This window comes from Thamnophis elegans, chromosome 10 (genome assembly GCF_009769535.1).
Source record: "Thamnophis elegans isolate rThaEle1 chromosome 10, rThaEle1.pri, whole genome shotgun sequence".
Lineage (NCBI taxonomy): Eukaryota > Metazoa > Chordata > Lepidosauria > Squamata > Colubridae > Thamnophis > Thamnophis elegans.
The window spans coordinates 34,968,410-34,986,918 of record NC_045550.1 but is presented as its reverse complement, the minus strand read 5'-3'; the positions used below and the strand labels follow the sequence as shown (position 1 = coordinate 34,986,918).

Below are 18,509 nucleotides of genomic sequence, written 5' to 3'. Positions count from 1 at the left end.
TCAGTTACAGTAGCAATGAGTGCATTGGTGATTGGAAGAGCTGAAGAATCAGGTTATGGACAGGTCAACCCAGAAAAAATTATTAATAGTTGACAAAAGTTTCATGGCATTTAATAATAATAATAATAATCATCCTCTGATATAATACATTATATGTGTGTGTGTGTGTGTGTGTTTTATTTGTGCTTATATATATATATATATACCCCACTATTAATATTTTATAGAAGCTGTGCTTCCAGAATTAATGCACCCATAGATTTCCTTGTCAGTGCAATCACTGCTATACTTCTATGACTATTGGGTGAATTTACTGATACAATAGAATGGCTAGGATTAAACTTGATATTCTTTGCTTCTTTGGCTTTTCCTCCATTAATGTACTTATCACTTCATGTCTCTTGTGCAAGTCTCTTTGCTTCCACTCAGATGCCTATTGACGTGAACAAACATATTGACATGTGATATTTGCTTTGGCTGAGCAGTTTAGGTTCACCCTGTCACTTGCAGCTTGCTTTAGGTGCAGGCCAGGCCAAGCCATCATGTTTCGTTCCACATACTGAGGCTTAACACAATGAACTTACCCTAAGAAACCAGCCACAGTGCAATATGTATGTATCTAGATTTTATTATAAACAAAAGAAAGTGCCACCAAGTTGTGATTGCTGAACATTTCTTGGAAGAAGAAAGCACCTGATTTTAAAAAAATGTTCACGCAATTATTTCTAAATTTTGAAAGAAACAGAGGCTGGATGTATTTACCTTCATAAAATGGTAGATACTGCCATGTAACCTACCCATCCTGTAAGATCCAGCAGGAAGGACCATCCTTTACGAAATGTGGGTCCCTGGAAAAAATGCTGTGGTACCTGCCCTCTGGAACATCATTCCCCCAGAGATTAGACTTGCCCTGACCCTACTGGTTTCCATATGAACTTAAAAAACCTGGTTTTGTTGCAGAGCCTGTGGCCCAGGCTACCTAGTTGAGTCTATATGTTGCTTACATTTACTGTCATTTTGTTTTCATCTTGTTCTCTTGTAATTATTTATTTGTTATTGTTTTTATGAACCTATCCTGCTTTAATTCCCCCCTAGAGTCCTACATTTGAGATGGGTGACCATATAAATGGAACAAATAAATAAATCATCCTACAAAAGCATGCTTTAAAAATGTGATTAGCATAAACGACGTAGAGATAGTGCTATCCAATGAAATACACTCTAATCTCCAAAATCAATATAAAAATTATATTTGTATTAGAACCCTGATTCTATATTCCAATAATGGTGTATTTTACTGTCTTAACATATAAAATGCTAATAAAAATCTGAAGTTGATATAAATAAAATTTCCTGTAGCAATAAAATATCATTGATAGTCTTTATTTTCCGAACATTTTTAAAAAGCCTTATTGCAGATGAGTCATTGGAAAAGCATTTATTTGGCTTTATAAATATTGCTTTTTTCTTTCCCTCATAAATCCTATTCTCAGTCTTTTATTATTATTTACTATCTCATTTTTCATTGTATTATATTGGTTGCATATGATAAACACTTCTATTTAAACTTTTAATATTTAATAAGTTGAAGACTTGTTAACATTATCTGAATCTGGAAAGGATTTTAAAGAGTAAGCACAAGTTTCTATACTGGGAGAACAAATCTGAAATCTTGTTCTTTCTTATTTTGTTTAGAGCAAATTAAAACAGACAATTCTCCAACAACACAATTTGTTCTACAAACATAAACAAATCAGCATAAATTATCAGAAAAAATGCCATTATTTAGAAAAAGATTGTGATGAAATTACATTGATGTAGCTTGTTTTCTAGTTTACATACTTGTTTTCTAGTTTCTTGTTTACATTGATCCAGTGGTGGGTTGCAAGCGGTATGCCCTGGTACAGGCGTACCGGAGCCTGCCCCGAGCACCAGATAACTTTCCGGTATGGTGCTCCGGAGGACCCACCCGCCGCTTGAGCTCCTTACCTGTCTTTTAAGGCTTCCGCACTTCTGCACACACTCATGGGGCGTACAGCACCTGTGCAACGTTCCACGGAGCAGCTGGAGCATCACAGAGGTTCTAAGATGCATGCGTGCACTGCATACATCTATGTGGATGCCGCTGGGCCCGTTCCAACAATACTGGTTGGAACGTGATCTGGAACCCACTACTGCATTGATCTAGGTTGTAACAGCATTCTGTGCACCTTTGGCGTCTAGTCATGATGCCCACATGACCACAGAGACATCTTCGGACAGAGCTGGCTTTTCAACTTTGAAACGGAGATGACCACCGCTCCCTAGAGTTGGGAGCAACTAGCACGTATGTGAAAGGGGAACCTTTACCTTTAGTTTGTTTTCAAACCAATATTATCTGTACTGTTACATGAACAATTTCAGTGTGTCTTTATTTATATTTAAAATAAGGTTTAGTTTTAACGATTTTATAAAAGGTCCACACTCATTTACCACATTTGCATTGTATTAATTCACATTTTGTTTCAGAGAGTTTTGAAAGTTTGAATTAGTTTTTAAAGCAACTTAATTATAAGAGAGGTGGTGCTAAGTGATTTAATTGTAGGGTTTATTGTTGATTTAGAGACTCTTGTATATGGTCTCTTCATTTCTTTTCTGAAAATTTCTATTTGTATGTTTTTCCAAACCATAATGATTTTAAGTATTGTCTGTGATTAATCACATTAACATCAGAAATGTAGCGGAACTGTAATAAAGTATTCAGACACTTCCCTTCAAAAAGTAGTAAAACTCTGAAATTAAGTGGCAGCTAAATAGTAATGAACTTATTAAAAGAAAAAAGAATATTCAGATGCCAACTGGGAAGCTATTTTTTCTAAGATGTCATTAAACCATCCCTTTGTGCTTTTTAATTGTGGATTAACAAAATTAAAATTGATGTTATGTCTCCTGCTGTTCACAGAGGGACAGAAAATATATGGCTTTCAACAAAGGCAAGGAGCCCATGAAGTTAATAGCTAAACTTTAATTGATTTCTATGGTCTTGAATTTCTGAAGCATTGCTTCCATTTTGTCTTTCTGTCTATCAACAGCCTTGTCAAGGATAGCAAAAAGCAAAATCAAAATCAAAATCAAATCAAAAGATTTTTTTTCAGTACTATTAGCATTGCTACTGTTAAATAACAAGTCAGCACGATAAGAATGTATCACAGAATAACTGGTAGTATCCAGAGAAAGTTAATATTGGAAAGTTGTCTAGTTGGTTTACCTTTTTTTTTTAACATAGAAAGTGAGGTAGAATGATTTGAGGATCTTATCTGTAGTAAAAGACAGACTGGGATATGCTCGCATTTCTTCTGGAGTTAGTGGGAAGGTAGTGGGGCGAAGGTTCTACATATCATTCCATGGCCCGATTGTTTAGTTCTATAAGGGAGAAACAGCTGTAAATTCCATATTTTCAGATTTCATGGGCTGAGGAAAGGAAACATTGAAGAGATCAGAGTGTCCCCCTCCTTTTGGTCTTGAGAAATTTTTAAAATGTAATTGTTTAGGAGAGCTTTCCCCTAATGTGAATGTTGCCATCTTTATTTCTACTTAAGTTATTTATAATTTAGATTATATGACATTTATTTTTATTCTGTTTGTAGTGGATTTATTCCTGCCATGGATATTTTAATCTGTATCTGTTCAGAGAAAGCTGCCAAGTCTTTTTGGATTGCAGCAACATAAAAGTACATTTCATAAATAAATAAAAACTTTAGTGTTCAACTCAGGGTAGAAACCTAATACTTTAGCATCTCTAGCATGAGATGTCCATTCAGCCTCTGTATAAATATTTTCAGAAAGGTGAGTCCACCAGTTCCTGAGGCAACCTGTTCCATTTGAACATTAATTGTTAGAACATTCTTCTGTATGTAGAATTGAAATCCTCTTCTTTTGTCATTTAAGTCCATGGCTTCATGATAAAATAAACATTTATCATTTTGGTTGTTCTCATTTGGCCACACTATAATACCCATGTTCTTCCTAAAATGTTGGCCAAAATTATTGTAGTCACAATATTCCAAGGCGAGTCTCTAGATTATTTTTGCTGTACAGCTACTCCTGGCATTCATTTTGTTGAACAACCATTTATATGGAATACAGTAGTATAAGGGTCTCCTGTTCAAACAGTTGGTCCCTTCCAACTGTTTTATTGTATTGTATTCTGTATATCCAGATTGACTGTAATAAAATGGGGAAATGGAAACGTTAGTTGAATTCATAGATGGCTGAATGGTCTTTAAAGGTATTCATTCAGCATGGAGGAAAGTATCACGGATATTGCTATAGGGCTTCCCACAGGCTTTGCATTGTTCAATATTTTTATCAATAATTTGGATGAGAGAGTTGAGAAGTTATTTATCAAATTGCAGATAATGCTAAACTGACTGAAGATCTAATGCTATTATGTTAAAGGAGATAACAAGCAATGAGCTGAAATGAATAGGATAGAATGTAATGGTAGGAAAAATGAAAGGCAAAAGTACAGGGAGGGAGAAACCTGATTGGGAAATACTATATGTGAAAGTTAAAAACGAACCAGCACTGTGATGTAGTCATTAAAAAATCAAATATTACTTTGTCTTCATCAACAAGAACATAGTTCACTCCACTCTGCTGTTCATGTCCCATTTGGCACATGCAGCTCTTGAGTACCCCCGTTTAAAAGGGACAATAGTGAATTGGATCAATATATCAATCAAGAAAGTCAAAGGTGAGTTCAGAAGAGGACTACTAAATATGAAGACTTTGAAACTAAGATTTTTGAGGAACAGATAAAAGATCTGGGTATGTTTAGCTTTCAGAAGAATTGACTGAGGGGAGATAATATAGCAATATTAAAATATATTTGAGCCAGAAGAGGGAGTGGACTTAGCCTCTATTGCTCCAGACAACAGAATCCGGACCATTGGATTTATAAAGAAATAAATTCAGGTTAGGTATCAGAGGAACGTCCTGACTGCGTGAACCCAGTGAAGTTAGATGTTTTGCAACAACAAAACATCTTCAAACAAACTAGACAGAAACCTGTCAGAAGTACTTGAACCAAACAGGAGATTGCACTAGATTCCTTTCAACTCTATGGCTTATTCATATCCAGTTTGTGGAATCTCAAAGGGCAGAAAATTCGGTTTCAGAGATGCTGAGTTGAAGTGCTTCTTGGGCATCCTGGAGTTACCAGAAAATTATGTGTAAACAAACAAGCAGAGGCATGACATTTACCGTCTGAACTGTACCCTATTACTCTAGCTTGTTTCAGATCACTGAAGAAATCTGCCTTCTTTCCAAATTAATCAATGGGTGGTGTCATAGTAAGAGGCAAAGGGAAATGCTGGTTTAACAATGGTACAGACAAAGACGATGCAGGCTCTATCATTCTTGAACTGCGAGTAAGATGAAGAGAAATTTAGGGACACAAAAGTATGGAATTGTTTCATCCAGGACGTTGACCTTTACATATTCCCAAATCATGGATCTCCCAATATAATATTTGGACTCAACGTTTCTCCCCTAACTAGTGCTCCGTTGTATTACTCTTGTTAGGGGGGTGGGGGAAGTACTGAGTGCAGCGCAACCAGCGAGTACTACAGAATTCAGAAACCATTTTTGCGCTAGCGCTGAACACACAAAGCAGAAGCGAGAAACATACGTTAAGGTAACCCTGCGTAAAACTCAACTAAGTTTACGTTTGTTTACGTTCAAACTCCACCCCGCCTTGCCTGTCCGGGAGCAGCACCTCCCCTCGAGGGGCAGAACTGTGATCAAGTTCGGGAAGGTGAAAGGACTCGGCGGAGGTTAGCGATATTGACTCTGGCTGGTAAGGGAGGACAAGGCGGTTCAAATCTTACGTCCCACTTGGGCGATGCAGGGTGGTGAGGCGCCGAAGGTGGCCGGAGGTTTGTCGCAAGGAAGCTTCGGAAAGCGGGTATGTGACCGCGCTTTCCCAGCTCTCTAAGTAAAGGGAGGCAAAGACGGGAATGAGAAAGGGCTGTTCACTTCAAAAGTGAAAATAAATCGTTCAGCGTCAGGGACGAACCTCTCGAAGCTCTCAGGCTTGGAGTTCCACTTGCCCTTTTAAGGCTCTTCCTCTAGGTCAGAGACAGCCTGAGAAAATGGCAGGCTAAAAAGAGAACATTTAAAATGAGCAACTGCTGACTTCTGGGATGTCCTCGGGAGTAAGAGGCAACGTGAAGAAGAAAGGCTTTCATAAAGGCAATGGGGCTAACGGTTGTTAAAGGCCCCAGTTATTTCATTGGCCATAAGAAGCAGGTGAACTCTTTGCAATTAACAAATGGCTTTTCTCATCTGGATTAAAGACCAGATTGGATAAGAGAGGTGGCTTCAATTACATTTGGCACCCAGTCGATTCAAGCTGATAACACATTTGCTATTTATACTTAATTGTTTTTTTTAATTATACATATTTTGATACCTGGCACAACAGACCTTACTGCAGATTAATACCAATCTTTAGTACAAAATACACAAAAGGGGGAGATTGTCATTGTTGCATTTGTTTAATATTTCAATGCCATCTGTGATGTTAACCAAGCATCTAGATTGTTTTCCGCATGTTTACATTTATAAGTCATTGAAATATTATCTGTTGAATTAATGTCACCCCTTCTGTGCAGCGTATGTTACGTTTAGGGTTTTCACTAAAATAAAAACAGAAATGAGTGAAATACAAACATTTTATACTAATGATGAGTCTTAAAAGATATCTGCTACCTCTTTCCATTTTTAAGCCAGTGAAATTTTTATAGGACCTTGAGCTCTAGAATTTATGTATGTGCAGAATAAAATAGTTTGTAGATGTAGTTTAATACTGCAGGAAAGAAACACTTAGTTCTTAAAATCTAGCACAATGATTCTAGAAGGGCTGGAAAAAGCTACCCGTGTAGAAGGTAAAAAGGTAGGCTGAAAAATGTTAGCCATATCACTGCCTTTATATGAGATGAGGAAGAAGAGAGAAAAACTGAAGAATGGAGTACAGTAGTTGAGAACATTCCAAGCAGCTACCCCAATACATCTCTATGGAAGAGAAAACTGGTTAGAAAGCTGGTTAGCTTTCTAATCAGCTTTCTCTTCCATAGAGATGTATTGGGTATTATCCTAGATTTTGTTATTTTTAATGCAATCTCTAGCCAGATCGGCCAATATAAATAAATAATACTTATATTCTTTTCTGTTGTGTGAGAGACATTCTGCTGATGGACAAATAGATGATAGTATGTACCATCTTGATTTATTTCCAACATTCCATTGAGTTTGAAAGACAGCAAAGTAGAGAAAAGGGCATGAATTCTAGAATTTATATTCAATCCCTTTACTTGAAGTGACGATAGAAGGCAGCTGTATTTTCTTCTGTATGAGGAACTGTATAAAATAAGACCTTGTGTCTATTGCTTTGTGTGCACTGGGAAACATAAGAGAGACGCTTTGAGACACTGTCCACTGCTTCCTCAGTAGAAATATATTGAGGGGCTTTTTCTGGAATGTTTTACCCTACTGATCCAGCCCGATCTGATCGGTTCTCAAATTTAACCTTTCTTTAGTTGGCCTCTCACTCAATACCTGTTCTATTTTTGCTGACATTCAGACAGATTTGCAATAAACTCCTTTATATTGGGGATTTTGAGCCACTCATTCTTTCTCAGGCCAACCTACTTTACAGTTGTAGGGAGAAGCAGAGGAGAACATGCTATGTGTAGAGCTACTTAATGAATGAATAAAATTAAATAACAAGAAATAGATTTAAAAATCGCAAGGCTGCAACTTTAGATGGTGTGACTCAAAAATGTTAAAATTGCTGCGACAGTGTGATTTGTTTAACCCATGTCTGAATTCTGCATCTGGCCTTGATGATTGGAATAATTCTATTTCTGTTCCCATCTAAAGAGAATGCAAAGACTAAATGGTGGGTTAGTTTGTTAATTGCTCCAGCATGGGAATTTTTGATGAAAGAATATAATAGATGGTATTGAGAAAAATTTGGGAAGTACAGAGCAGAGGTGTGCAGACCACATTTATTATTCCATAGTCATTTTTGTTAGGTAAGCTCCCCGTTGGGAGAGCGAGTACGTTCAGAGAAGCATTGTGAGATTGGTGTTGGTGAACACATAAACCAGCATACAGAGACACTGCAGTTTAAATAGGCTTTTACTTTCGTGGAAATAGAGATATCAGAGTCCATCAAACAGTCCAAGTCATACACAGTTAAGACAGTCAGTCATCAACATCTTTCAGTTAAAGGATAATCCAAATAACATAGTCCATAAACATACAAACAGTCCGGTACACAAAGTTTGCTAGCAGTTGCAAAACTTACAATAGCTCACACTGATCACTATACGGCACACAGCCAACCTCCAAACACTCAGATCAGATCAGCATCTAACAGTGATTCTGGCTCCACCTTATGGCTGATTGAGGAAAGAGCAACCAATCACATTTACAGCATGATTTAAAGAAACAGGTACAGCATTGTTACATGATTTATATATTGCCAACAATATTCCTAACAATTATTTTACTATTTAATACTTTTTATCCTACATTTATTATTTTTTATAAATAAATGAGTGCAGTGAATATATCTAATACTCCTTCCTCCTATTTGCCCCATGTCAATAACTCTGTGAGGTGAGTTGACTGGAGAATGACAGGACTAAAGTCACCCTGCTGCCCTTCATGTGTAAGGCAGGACTAGAACATATTATCTTCTGATTTCTAGCTTGGTATCTTAACCACTAGGCCAAACTGGCTCATTTCTCATTGAGATATACTGTATATATGAGCCCATATTTGTCTTAAAACTTTCTATAGTAACATAGATTTGCAAACACATTTCTCATAATTTGACAGAATCTTTACAACATACAGTTAGTCCCCAAAATAAATACTAAATAATACCAAAATGTTTTCAACATACTTAATAACACACAGCTGCAAAATGACTTATTTTATTCATTTCTCTAATCAAGACATTATTTCCACTTTGCATTTCTTTGGCAAGCAGGTGCATTTTTAGCCAGTTTTATATATTGGTGTAAATTGTCTTGGTTCTGAAGCAATTTTTGATGTAACTTTCTCCTGTATTCTCTGCATAGATTTTTTTGTATGGTTAAGAATTTATATTGATCCCTTGTAGTCTCAGGAAGATTCTTTTGTCATGTTTGTGCACATGGATCATTTCAGAGTTTCTTATCATCTATGGGTGTTTCTTGTTTAGGGACCATGGTAATTCAATCAGAAAAGTGGTCACTAAGTGAAAAATAATGTAACCACAAATGTGCTTATGATTTTATTTCAGCTTTCCTTTCCTTTACAGCAGGGGTGTCAAATTCGCGGCTCGCAGGCTGGATGTGTTATGTGCTAGCCACATCTACCCCCGTTTTAGTGAAGGGGGGAAAAGTTGTGATATGTCGTGATGATGTGTCATCACGAGTTTGACACCCCTGCTTTACAGCATTAGAAGGATACGCCAAAACAGCCACGTGAATCCAAATCGCAGGGAAGATTTCCAGAACTTTCTTCATGAGGTAAAGGGGCAAGTCTTGTAGCCATTTGTCCTCATTCCTTTGGAGGAACTGGGATAATTAACAAGAAGAGAATTTATATTTGTATTTCATTGAAGAAGAAAGGTTTACAAGAGAATAAGTGGGTACACAACAGGGAATGTGCATTGAAAAGAATGCTAATGTCCACTGTTTGCCTAGTGTGCTTCCTGGAAGCCTCTTAGGAGACAAGCAAAATTCTTTGGTGTGAAACTGATTAGAGTCTTGTCAGTGTAAGGCAGCAGCATGAGCCAGCCCTAGGGTTCTAATCAATTGTTTAAGGTCACAGAGCTAAGCTTGTTAATTTGCAGTTAGAACCTTTTAGGAATGTGCTACACTGCCAAGAAAGCAGCTCAGGAAGAGACAGCTTGTTTAGATAATCCTTACCCTCTGCAAGGTGGGGGGGGACGGGACACGTCAAAAGATTCCGTGGTCAGAGTTGGTTGCAGTACTAAACTGACTGTAATGGTGAATGTGACAGAGAGAGGGAGAGAGAGAAATGCTGCAAAGGTTGTATATCTGCCCCTTTTTCATCACCATCATAACTAAATGGTTGCTGTGAGGACATTACCTGTACATCTCTCCATCTAGGGCTAAATTTTGTTTTTAACTTTCACACTGCTGGCTTTGAGATTAAATTCTGTTCAACATGACCATAAACAGTGTGTCCTCGTGTGTTAATTTTGATAGCCTCTGAATCGGTCCCTTTCAAGTGCCATCACTTTGTACAGGTCCCATCTGATGCTTCTGGCTTTTGTCTTCTGTGATTCATGGATCAGATTTCTTTTGGACAGAGTACTTATCAGATGTATCCACACTTGCATTTCTCCATCAGTTGGGTAGAAATTCTGTTATGATAGGGATGGACAAAATATTTCAGTCTAGCCTAGTAGTCCTCTTAAAATCAGAAGTGGAAATATTTTTTCCTATTCCCCCATATTAGGCTTTAACTGCAGTGTAACTAACATACACAGGAATTACCAAAACTACAAAGTAATTCAGTTTCTTATAAACCACCTGATATTTTCTGTAACTAAAATCATTTTAAAGCAGTGTTTCTCAACCTTGCAAATTTTAATCGTAGACTCAGGTTGCAGAATTCCCCAGCCAGCATGCTGGCTGGAGAATTCTGGGAATTGAAGTCCATATAATTTAATATTACTAATATTTAAACAACTGGCCTAAGTCTAATATATAGACTGCTTCAAGTATTTAGTCTCCCTTTTCTAGTAGAAAGTATATTCTTGGACTGACTTCACCTTGTTTTATTTCATAGTTCTATCTTGCTGTAATAAAATATTGGAATCTTCCTTGCCCTAGTTCCTTGCTCAGAATGGGATTACATTTCTTTACAGTGGTGAAAAATATCTTGATATAGCCCATCCTTATGGGAAGAAGAATTGAGAGTTTTCTGAACCAGTTATCCTCCTCCTATAATATTCTAATTACCGTATCCCACATTATTTATCTAGATGTGTGTTTCAGGAATATTGCAAAGTAGAGAAGAATTACAATAGAGAATTTGGAAGATAAAAACTGTGAGTAAAGAAGAGGTTAAGTCCTCTCGGCTCCTTTTTATTTAAAATTCACATTAACTTTGTCTAACACATACTCATATAAATCATCACAGGGGCTTTGCTGCATTGATGTGTAAAGTGTTGTTTGCAACTGAATAGTATTATAAAACAAGATTTAGATTTTGTCTCTCCTGCTGCTGTAGACGGCTTACAATTAATATGTTACATTCAATAATTTCTTTTCTCTGCAGGTGTTGGAATTCATGGTTCAGCCCTAGCTAATTTATGCTCACCATGAAGAAGAAATTATAAATAATTATAACAGGAAAAGAAGAATTTGAAATTAGGGCACAGAACATTGAAAGATTTTATATGAAATAAGTTGCAAACACTTATTTATAAATGTGAGGTCTTTCTCCAGAGATTTTGAAAATCTTAGAAATCATCTTCAAATTGTTATACATTATAGAGTGTAACTATTTGCTTTTTCTTAGTATTGATCTCTTATGCCTAGCTACTGAAAATTAAGATTCACTGAGTTTATCTAGATGTGACCATCCTTGCTATTAATTATATGCTTGGCTCCTAGGTAGGTTCTGTGAAAAAGTAGGAGATAATAAGCTCCTTTTATCTAAGAATGTAGTGCCATGTTTCACAAGCATATTTCTCATTAAACGTCACCCACATGTGGTTGAACAATTATCTCTCTTTTTTTTCTTTAAAATTAGCCAAACTTTGCTATTACTGGGCTTGGGATAGAAAGGTTTGAAGTATCTTCCCTTCTGTTTTTCCCAGGACTAATCTGGAGGGAGAAATTGTTACTAAATGGATTAAGAAATCCCCACCTAGAAAGACGGGTTGTCAGTTGTCTTTTTACAGGAAAATCCTTAAAGGAAAGGATCTGCCAACAAGGTTTTAAAGTATCCATCTATATAGTACATATTCTTAAAGTGTAATACTATGCCTATGTCAAAATTAGTTAACATAATAAAGTGGTAAATATCACTTTAGTTATTTCTTAATATTTTCTAAGGGTACCTACGAGCTTAATTTGCTTGATTAAGCCTCTGAGGTAATGTAATAATGCATACCAAATCAATATTGCATCTGGTGTGTTTTTCAAATTAAAGTGAAATGTTTAATTATATTCTGATTGGTATTTGGTTTGTTAACAGTTGACATAAACAGGAAAACAGTTAAATAGGTCAAAGACATTGATTTGCCTATTATTTTCAGAGGAATAGTAAAAAGTACATGTAAAAATAATGAGAGAATTTATAGGATTATTTAATCCTATTTAAGAATAGGATACTTAAAAGAATACTCAAAGCAGACCCACTGTGTTCATTGTGGCAGAAATAGCTGAGTTGCATTATTTCCCTAGCCAGAGGCCATGCTATCGTAAGAAAGCTTATTATCTCTACTATTCCACTCTTGCAGCATAATTTTTGAAATCTTTGATGAAGATGGGAGAATATAAAGGCCAGGTGCAACCTGGACTTACATCAGGACTGTCCCAGCTTGGGTGTTTAGGAAAGAAAGACCCTCAACTCCCATTTGTAGTGAAAGGTATACTTTTATTAAAGCCAAGTGTTAAAGCGTATGCAAAGTCAGATCTGAATATTCCTGCATAAACCCATGATTTTCCCTTTTCCCAGGCCCTCCCCTGGAAATATACATTTGTTATATATTCACTAGTATTCAAAGTAGTGTTTTGGTAACAGTTCTAACGTTGACATCTCTTTACTAGCCATTTGCATTCCATTCTGTGTCCTTGGATCTTTCAATCATTGTCTCTTATCTTGGGATGGTAGCAATAGCAATAGCATTTAGACTTATATACTGCTTCACAGTATATACAGCCCTCTCTAAGAAGTTTACAGAATCAGCATATTGCCCCCAACAATCTGGGTCCTCATTTTATCAACCTCAGAAGGCTGAGTCAACCTTAAGCCTGGTCATATTCGAACTGCTAAACTGCAGACAGACAGCAGGCAGCAGAAATAGCTGCAGTTTTGCATTCTAACCACTGGGTCACCGCGGCTCCTATTTTTCCTGGTACCTCTTGTTCCTGTCATCCCCCCTTCCGACGTTCCCCTACTGGTCCTATTCCTATTATGGCAGGATGCCATCATAGCAAAACAGAACTGAAGTGATGTGATGGTAGATCTGACAGCTTCTTTGATCAAATATCAAAAAAAGCCTCTGAAGGTTTAGTTCATCCTGGCTAAACTTTCTGCATTAAACTATTTTTTTTCCCAATTTGCTATTCCTCTCCCAAGTTAAGGTTAAAGTAATTTTACAATTAAATATAGAGATGAAAATTTGAGTTTGGAGTATTTGTTTTAAATATATCTTTGAAGTGTTAACTTTGAACTAACTTTGTCAGATAATCATACAATCCTAAACTGAAAGCAATCTTAGGCTGTTCTACAGATAATTCCTTTCTCAATTAACCTGTCAGACCTTTAATATTAATGATAGAAAAATAGAGTGTAGGTTGAGTGTTATGAGTTATGCCCATGTATAACCTACTGCCATTTGCTGATTAAAACTGCTGCTTTTTATTAAAAATATAAAAAGGCCACTGGTCTGTCTGTAACTGAAAAATAATTATCAGAGCTTTTAACATATAATCAAATTTTAGTAGTATTTACTTATATATGCCCATTTGCCAACTTCCAGGATAGAAATGATTAAAAAAACACAATTTGCAGTCTAACACAGAAAACTTTTTAAAACTTTTAAGGTTTACTCTGAAAGGGTTTTGATTTAACCGTCTTTATCTTTTTGATCTATTAATGTTAATATCCAGCGAAGTCTACATATTTTATTTTAAAACGGTGAATGTTTAAAATTTGCAACAAGTTTGGGGGGGGACATCTTGACCTCAACACATGTTCTGTAATTGTTTAAAATATTACAGATGAATTATAATTTCCATATTGATCAAAACTATGTATTTGTAAGAAATTTAACAAAAAGGACACAAACTGCAGATTTATATAGATTGTTTTTGTCTAAATTATAGTGTTTACTATTGTGGTGGCTTAGGTATATAATTTATGCATATTACCAGTAAATAAAGTATTGTTGATTTAACAAATTATACATATGGAATTCTACACAGACAATTCCAAATGGAGTCTCACTGAGCATTAGTACTTTCACTTCTGGGATGATTTGACTGGGGAGAAGACAAAAATAACTCCTTTCTAGATTCCAGAATCTAGCTTTCTTCACACACAAATATTGTATAGATTCTTCCTAACTTTGCTTTAGATAGAAATGAAATGCCTCCCACCACTGTTTTTGCCCACAGTATTAACCAAAATTAAATACTTAAGCATGCAAGATCATGCAAAATGAATAATAGCAATATTGCTGGGAAATTTGTGAACAGTATGCTCAGCTTGTGGTATTGCAGTGTAGGATTTCTGGAGCCATGTGGATGCTTAATTTGACACACTTACTGAGCAGAAATGAGTATTTTTAGCCATAGGCTTTCTTTTGCCTTCTTCATCATTGTACGCACATTATCAGCGCTCTGTAACTATCAAAGAAAAGGTTGTATTTCTAAAGTATTTCTTTAAAGCAATAATCCTTACAGCTGTGATTCTTTCTTTGATCTAATGTACTTCAGTGTCTTTCTTTATAATATAATAGATTTTCTGTGGGTTGGTTTATATTTAAAGATACCAAATTTAATAGAATTTTTATGATGGAAGTTGGAAGAATAATTACTTATAAAGAGATGCCAGTATCAGAATAAGCAGCTTGGCACTACAACTCTAAGCCATGTAGCAGAAAACTGCTTTTGAATATGAAGACAGATTAAAAATACCAATAATTTGTTCATCTGAGGGTTCTAGGGACATTTCCTTTTTTCTTTTCTGTTTGAGAAGAATCAGAGGCCATACTAACAGTTACAGAGAATATTGCTGAACATCAGAAAGAATTTGGCATTCTGGACCTGAGATGAGAGAAAACGATACACCTTTCTTTTTCATTCTTTAGCACAGTTAACAGTCTTCAAAGGAAAATAAATAATCCTGCATCAACTTTAAACAAAAAAATTCTGTTTTTACTTTTGGAAAGCTAGTTACAGAAAAAGTAACTAGATTTCCCTAAGAGCTGAAAAGTATCTTTCCCCACCCCAGCTTTTTAATTTCTTATTCTATTATTCAATCTTATAGATTGACATATTTTTTTAATTAAATGTTTTTTTATTTTAAATTTTCAAAACAAACATAACACAAAGAATCCTCCTCCTTTACATACTGTAGAAAGTATATCAGTTGGTTACAAAAAACTTTCGTGCGTCTCCACTGTCGTCACAAAATTCGTATTAACTCAAGTATTTTAAAAATATCAGATATTTTTATACATATTACCATCATCATACCTCCATTTTCATTTGACTATAATTGTTTAAATGTCCTTCATCATAAAATGTACCAAGATTTAAAACCTGACCACATACTGGCATTTCATTTGTTATTTCTAATATCCTCCAATAACACTATATCCTCATGGCCTATTCTGACTAAACATCAATAATATTTAGTAACAAAAATTTCTAATCCTCCTTTCCAAATCACTGTTTACAATTTATATCCAATTTCCTTATGTTGTACATTTTATATATATATATATATATATATATATATATATATATATATGTATATATGTATATATGTATATATGTATATATGTATATATGTATATATGTATATATGTATATATGTATATATGTATATATGTATATATGTATATATGTATATATGTATATATGTATATATGTATATATGTATATATGTATATATGTATATATGTATATATGTATATATGTATATATGTATATATGTATATATGTATATATGTATATATGTATAATGTATAATGTATATATGTATATGTATATGTGTGTGTATATATATATATATATATATATATATATATATATATATATATATGTTATATTTATGCTGATAAATAAAGGGAGACTAGTATAGATCTATTTCAAGCTATTTTCTAGATCTATACTAGTCTCCCTTTATTTATTATCAGCATAAATATAACAAATGTAACAAAAAGGCAACAGTAAAAAATATTGGGTTTCTGTCTGGATGGTCTCTTGTGACGAGCCTAATGACAGAGAGTGGAAGTGTGACCTTCCTCCCATACTTGGGCATACCAGGGGTTGTGACTTTAAAGTATATATATATATATATACACACACATACACATACACACACACACACACATTGTTGTTCTGTCCCCCCTTCATGGCTGTTAACAAACGCAAGCAGACAAACTTAAAAGGAAGTCTTTCTTTATCAGTTCTCAGTTCAAACTGGCTTCGAGCCCAAAAATAACATAAATACAAGTCTCCGACAAGAATGCAAAACAAAACTCTTACAAGCAATGCACTTCTTCCAAAGTCTCCACGAATCAGGGTTACAGGAAACACCAAAACACTTATCCAAGTGTATTAAGCAATGTTGTACGCACGAAGGAATGTTGTCTCCTGCGACTAGGGCGTGGCAGCATCCGTCCTTTTATCTCCAAACTTGCCTCTAACCAGCCCCAGCTGCATAATGAATCTTGTATCCCGAAAAGACTCACAGCAGACATCTGCTGAGTCACAACACTATCCCCCACCGCAGGGCCCTTTCCCTGGGGTCCAATGGTCGGGATGACGTGTCCCCAAGATGACCCTTGGTGCCTTTTTTTTAATAGAATTTTTATTTTTGTTACATAGACAACATAATCACATAACAATAGAAAAAGAAAGGCAAAGAAGAAAAAAGAAAAAAAAACACACACACAAAAAAACAAAGCCCATCATCCCATGCAGTATGTCATTTGATTACAGGTGTTTTAACCTTTATCATTCTTATACATTCATTGTTTCATTTAATAGATTATAATTTAGTATCGTTTCTTATTCCCCTGCCTGTAGCAATCCATCCCTACTACGTTTCTTCCCATACACACACCCCGTATCTCTCTGTTATATATTTAATAGACACCACAATAAACTAGGATTTAAAAAAAAAAGGGGAAAAAAAGGAAAAACCACAAAAAAAGAAAAAAAAACCATCATCACATGCAGCATGTCGTTTGGTTACAAGTGTTTTAACATCTACATCTTCAAATAATATTTACCGTCTCAAATGTTTCATCTAGTATAACTAAAAACCTCATTTTCATTCTACAATATATATTCAGTTAACATTAGCATTATTTTTCCCCAGAAAGTATACTTATATTCATTATTGTCCTTGCATTTCATACCTTCAAACAGAGATCTTATTCCTTCATTTTTCAACAAGACGTCGCTGCATATATATACCAGTTTTCATTTGTTCACTTATTAAAATTGCTTATCAGCAGCGAAATATCATTATAATAAGTTCTTAACATTATACATTATATCACCAGACCTTATATTAATTCTTCATTGTATCATTGTTAGATTATTTCACAGCATAATTATATCATCATTCACTTTCTTCAATTAAAGCATAAGTATATCATTTTCCATTTCCAAGTTTTTTTTTTCCCCTAGCCACCGATAAAACAAATCCCATATCTTATAAAATTGCTCATCCTCTTGCTCTCTAATCCTTGGTGCCTTTTTCATGAATCCCAAACCTCTGGAGGCATAGCCCCCTTGAATCGGAACTCTTTAGGTATCCGGTGGCCACCATGTTTCCTTCCGCCCTTCCCGGCGTCGACACCCTGTCCAGGGTCATCCACCCTCCACAAGGCCAACCCACCAGCCCCACTACCGTCGGAGGTTGATGGCAGCTCTACCAGCTTCGGTCGAGCCTTAACACCCTGTCCAGGGTCCTCCACCCTCTGCAAGGCCGACCCACCAACCCCCTTTCCGTCGGAGGTTGACGGCAGCTCTACCGACTTCGGCCGAGCCTTAACTCCCTGTTTAGGGTCCTCCACCCTCTGCAAGGCCGACCCACCAACCCCCTTTCCGTCGGAGGTTGACGGCAGCTCTACCGACTTCGGCCGAGCCTTAACTCCCTGTTTAGGGTCCTCCACCCTCTGCAAGGCCGACCCATCAACCCCCTTTCCATCAGAGGTTGACGGCAGCTCTACCGACTCCTGCCGGACCACCACACAATCCCCTCCCACAGAGCCCTTCCCCCGGTTTCTATGATCGGAGTGTGGCCCAGAAGGGTTGGTGACGGCCTCCCCGGAACATGGTCCAAGACACTGGCACCCCACTGGGAACCTAGAGACAAAGTCCAGTGTTGCGGGGACCGGAGTCGACAACAGCTGGAATCTCGGTGGAGTTCTCTTTGTAGACCTGGCCCAATGACACTGGGCACATGACTTCACGCACCTCCGTACGTCATTTTTCAGATGGGGCCACCAAAATTGACGGGAA

The 18,509-nt window shown here is 36.2% G+C and overlaps 1 protein-coding gene across 5 annotated transcripts in view; it reads left to right on the top strand.

Annotated features, from left to right (window-relative positions):
* Positions 1–5,675: 5,675 nt before the first annotated feature.
* LOC116514043 (nicotinamide/nicotinic acid mononucleotide adenylyltransferase 3-like) overlaps positions 5,676–18,509 on the top strand; it is a 37,572-nt gene continuing 24,738 nt past the window's right edge. The window contains exon 1 of one of the 5 annotated variants that reach the window (XM_032225458.1): positions 5,676–5,839. The gene's annotated coding sequence lies outside the window, so the exon portion shown is untranslated. Of the gene's footprint in view, positions 5,948–10,843; positions 11,120–18,509 lie in introns of those variants that run through there. The other 4 variants (XM_032225455.1, XM_032225454.1, XM_032225459.1 and 1 more) reach the window with 4 other exon arrangements.